This window comes from Grampus griseus (assembly GCF_964374135.1).
Source record: "Grampus griseus genome assembly, chromosome: 12".
Taxonomy (NCBI): Eukaryota; Metazoa; Chordata; class Mammalia; order Artiodactyla; family Delphinidae; genus Grampus; species Grampus griseus.
In genome coordinates this window covers 35,810,777-35,816,209 of record NC_139006.1, presented here as the reverse complement: position 1 = coordinate 35,816,209, position 5,433 = coordinate 35,810,777, and the positions used below count along the sequence as shown (strand labels likewise).

At 39.1% G+C, this 5,433-nt stretch overlaps 1 pseudogene across 1 annotated transcript; it reads right to left on the bottom strand.

The window, feature by feature from the left end:
• Window positions 1–2,604: 2,604 nt before the first annotated feature.
• On the bottom strand, window positions 2,605–3,770 carry LOC309831090 (hsc70-interacting protein-like; annotated as a pseudogene). The gene has a single exon. The product of its transcript is annotated as a hsc70-interacting protein-like (transcript).
• Between the last annotated feature and the right edge of the window lie 1,663 nt (window positions 3,771–5,433).

Genomic DNA, 5,433 nt, shown 5'->3' with positions numbered 1-5,433 from the left:
TTGCTTTACAATGGTGTGTTAGTTTCTGCTTTATAACAAACTGAATTGGCTATACATATACATATATCCCCATATCTCCTCCCTTTTGCATCCCCCTCCCATCCTCCCTATCCCACCCCTTAGGTGGTCACAAAGCACTGAGCTGATCTCCCTGTGCTATGCAGCTGCTTCCCACTAGCTATCTGTTTTACATTTGGTAGTGTATATATGTCCATGCCACTCTCTCACTTCGTCACAGCTTACCCTTCCCCCTCACCATGTCCTCAAGTCCATTCTCTACGTCTGCGTTTTTATTCCTGTCCTGCCCCTAGGTTCTTCAGAAACATTTTAATTTTTTTTTAAGATTCCATATGTATGTGTTAGCATACAGTACTTGTTTTTTTCTTTCTGACTTACTTCACTCTGTATGATAGACTCTAGGTCCATTCACCTCACTACAAATAACTCAATTTCGTTTCTTTTTATGGCTGAGTAATATTCCATTGTATATATGGACCACATCTTCTTTATCCATTCATCTGTCGATGGACACTTAGGTTACTTCCATGTCCTGGCTATTGTAAATAGAGCTGCAGTGAACACTGTGGTACATGACTCTTTTGGAATTCTGGTTTTCTCAGGGTACATGCCCAGTAGTGGGATTGCTGGGTCATATGGTAGTTCTATTTTTAGATTTTTAAGGAACCTCCATACTGTTCTCCATAGTGGCTGTATCAATTTACATTCCCACCAACAGTGCAAGAGAGTTCCCTTTTCTCCACACCCTCTCCAGCATTTATTGTTTGTAGATTTTTTTGATGATGGTCATTCTGACTGGTGTGTGGTGATATCTCATTGTAGTTTTGATTTGCATTTCTCTAATGATTAGTGATGTTGAGCATCCTTTCATGTGTTTGTTGGCAATCTGTATATCTTCTTTGGAGAAATGTCTGTTTAGGTCTTCTGCCCATTTTTGGATTGGATTGTTTGTTTTTTTAATATTGAGCTGCATGAGCTGCTTGTAAATTTTGGAGATGAACCTTTTGTCAGTTGCTTCATTTGCAAATATTTTTTCCCATTCTGAGGGTTGTCTTTTCATTTTGTTTATGGTTTCCTTTGCTGTGCAAAAGCTTTTAAGTTTCATTAGGTCCCATTTGTTTATTTTTGTTTTTATTTCCATTACTCTAGGAGGTGGGTCAAAAAGGATCCAGCTGTGATTTATGTCATAGAGTGTTCTGCCTATGTTTTCCTCTAAGAGTTTGATAGTGTCTGGCCTTACATTTAGGTCTTTAATCCATTTTGAGTTTATTTTTGTGTATGGTGTTAGGGAGTGTTCTAATTTCAATCTTTTACATGGAGCTGTCCAGTTTTCCCAGCACCACTTACTGAAGAGGCTGTCTTTTCTCCATTGGATATTCTTGCCTCCTGTATCAAAAATAAGGTGACCATATGTGCGTGGGTTTATCTCTGGGGTTTCTATCCTGTTCCATTGATCTATATTTCTGTTTTTGTGCCAGTGTCATACTGTCTTCATTATTGTAGCTTTGTAGTATAGTCTGAAGTCAGGGAGCCTGATTCCTCCAGCTTCATTTTTCTTTCTCAAGATTGCTTTGGCTATTTGGGATCTTTTGTGTTTCCACACAAATTGTGAAATTTTTGTTCTAGTTCTGTGATAAATTCCATTGGTAACTTGATAAGGATTGCATTGAATCTGTAGATTGCTTTGGGTAGTAGAGTCATTTTCCCAATGTTGATTCTTCCAATCCGAGAACATGGTATATCTCTCCATCTGTTTATATCATCTTTAATTTCTTTCATCAGTGTCTTATAGTTTCTGCATACAGGTCTTTTGTCTCCTTAGGTAGGTTTTTTTTTCCCCCATGTGGAAATATGAAGCATTTATTTTAGATATCAGAGAAAAACAGAGCTAAGTAATCCAGTTTTACTGCAGCAGTATAAAAATCATCCCTTCACCACAGTGTAAGATTTAAGTGCATCTGCACAAGGGTACAATTATATAAAATGTAGTAAGATTACTGCTGCCCTGACAAGTACTTCCAGTCCCTACGCAGGTCCTCCTGCAATACTGGTGGCCCCAATAGTTTCATGGAAGCAAGTCATTAAAAAAAAAATAAATAAAGCAATTAAAAAGACAAGTCAACATGCCTCAGTGACCATATATCGAACTCAAACTTTATATATTTAAATGTTACATTTTCCTCCCACTAATAAATCTTTATTTCACTCAAACTTGAGCAATAAATCTTCCATACTGAAGTATCTTCCTTGCCTAATTAATTCAAAGGAAAAAACCAGAATGATTAGTAAAGAAAGATGTAGGGATTAACACACCCTTTTAATTTGTTTTAAATATTTTTAAGTTTTAAAAATTGTTTAAAATTTTTAATTTCTAGTAAGAAAACATTATCTGAATGAATACCCTAATGGCAAACCACTGTAAAATGTTTCAGCTGCATTTGGGGCAGAGGGGTAGGGATTATCTTCAAAGCACCCCAGCTTTCTTCATGAGAAGGCCAGAGGTACACTGGTTTGTATTATTGCAACATCCATTAGGTGATCTAAGTTGCTTTTCCTTCAGCAGGGGCTTTATTTGTCAGAAGGGCATTATGCTTTACCTCCAAATTTGCCCGACATTTACTGATAAGATTCATAACCTTTGGGTTGTTCTGATATATTGACATATTTCCTGGGTTCTGAGCCACGTCCTGGAAGGCCACTATAACTTCTGGATCCTGTATAACCATACAAGTACCTCTGGATCGCTAAGAATTTCATTGAGCCCAGGCATTCCTGCCATTCCAGGCATGCTCCCTCCCATTCCAGGCGTTCCTCCAAGAAAATTACCAGGCATTCTGCCAGGAAAGCCACCTGGAAAAGAGCCATACTGATCCCCTGATTGTCGTCTGGCTTCTTCCTCCCTCGGAGCTCTCTCATGTTCTTCCCTAGCCTTCTTGACCCTTTCTATTCTTTCCTTGATCTCTCGCTCTTCATGTATTCGCTCATACTTTCTCCTGTGTTCAGCAATTTTCTGGGCCCTTGGTTGAACTTCTTTCAGCATTGCACTAGTATCTTCATCATAATCCAGCTTACAGCCATGGGCAAGATCATGGGCAGCTTCTTCCCAATGGCCCAAAAGTCTGTGTGCTTTCCCTCGCCACTTGTATGGCTAAGCAGAATCAGGATTTATTTCAATAGCTGTGTCACAGTCTCGGAAGGCAGCATTTGGCTTCTGTAATTTGATGAAGACACTTGCTCTCTTGGCATACAGAATGGCCAAACGAGGATTTCGCTTGATTGCATCTGTCAACAAGTCAATAGCTTTCTGTAGTTCACCATCATTTAGGGCATCAATGGAAGACACTTTTTTATCATTTGCCTGATCCATGATCTCCTCAGTTATCTCTACATTTTCATCTCCCATTTCTTAAGGGGCATCAGGGTCTGGTTCAATCACACCTTCATTGTTAATTTCTAGATCACTTTCCTCACTTGATGGTTCGTCTGTCTTTGTTTTCCTCCTCCTTTTTACCGTTTTTTCTTCCTTGGTATTTTCTTCCAATTTAGTTTTATGAGTAACAGGTGGTATTTTACCCCCCATGCTCTCCACCCACTCCCTCAGGAAGCACATTTCCTCGGTGTGCAGAACACTTGGATCCTGCTTGCACATTTTCACGAAGGCTCGAAGCTCACTCACTTTGAGGGTGTCTATGATCTGGAGGCAGCGGGAGGCAGCAGGAGGTGGCAGGCGCGGTGGAGGCTGAGGCCCAATCCCAGGCCCAGGTGCTAGCTCAGCGTGACAGCATAGAGGGGGCGGCTGCTGTGAGGCAGAACAGACTAGAACCTCCCTGGCTGCTGGCTCTGCTCACCCAACGGTCTCGTGACCCTGGGTCCTTCTCCCATTCATTCCTACTCTCTGCTGCTTTCCTGCACACTGGCTAGAATCTTCTAGAAGTGTGGCTGTTCATGCTGTTACTTGCCTCTCCATGCACACCTCTCTATGCACGCATTCTTATATTCACTCAGAACCAGTGCTCTCCTTAGGTAGGTTTATTCCTAGGTATTTTATTCTTTTTGTTGCAATGGTAAATGGGAGTGTTTCCTTAATTTCTCTTTCAGATTTTTTGCCATTAGTGCATAGGAATGCAAGAGATTTCTGTGCATTAATTTTGTATCCTGCTACTTTACCAAAATCATTGATTAGCTCTAGTAGTTTTCTGGTAGCATATTTAGGATTCTCTATGTATAGTATGTCATCTGCAAACAGTGACAGCTTTACTTCTTCTTTTCTGATTTGGATTCCTTTTATTTCTTTTTCTTCTCTGATTGCTGTGGCTAAAACTTCCAAAACTATGTTGAATAATAGTGGTGAGAGTGGGCAACCTTGTCTTGTTCCTGATCTTAGTTTTCACCATTGAGAATGATGTTGGCTGTGGGTTTGTCATATATGACCTTTATTATGTTGAGATAAGTTCCCTCTATGCCTACTTTCTGGAGGGTTTTTATCATAAATGGGTGTTGAATTGTGTCAAAAGCTTTCTCTGCATCTATTGAGATGATCATATGGTTTTTCTCCTTCAGTTTGTTAATATGGTTTATCACACTGCTTGATTTGCGTATATTGAAGAATCCTTGCATTCCTGGTATAAAACCCACTTGATCATGGTGTATTATCCTTTTAATGTACTGTTTGCTAGTATTTTGCTGAGGATTTTTACATCTATGTTCATCAGTGATATTGGCCTGTAGTTTTCTTTTTTTGTGACATCTTTTTCTGGTTTTGGTATCAGGGTGATGGTGGCCTCTTAGAATGAGTTTGGGAAAGTTCTTCCCTCTCCTATATTCTGGAAGAGTTTGAGAAGGATAGGTGTTAACTTTTCTCTAAATGTTTGATAGAATTTGCCTGTGAAGCCATCTGGTCCTGGGCTTTTGTTTGTTGGAAGATTTTTAATCACAGTCTCAATTTCAGTGCTTGTGATTGGTCTGTTTATATTTTCTATTTATTCCTGGTTCAGTTTCAGAAGGTTGTACTTTTCTAAGAATTTGTCCATTTCTTCCAGGTTGTCTATTTTATTGGCATATAGTTGCTTGTAGTAATCTCTCATGATCCTTTGTATTTCTGCAGTGTCAGTTGTTACTTCTCCTTTTTCATTTCTAATTCTATTGATTTGAGTCTTCTCCCTTTTTTTCTTGATGAGTCTGGCGAATGGTTTATCAATTCTGTTTATCTTCTCAAAGAACCAGCTTTTAGTTTTATTGATCTTTGTTATTGTTTCCTTCATTTCTTTTTCATTTATTTCTGATCTGATCTTTATGATTCCTTTCCTTCTGCTAACTTTGGGGGTTTTTTGTTCTTCTTTCTGTAATTGCTTTAGGTGTAAGGTTAGATTGTTTATTTGAGATGTTCCTTGTTTCTAGAGGTAGGATTGTATTGCT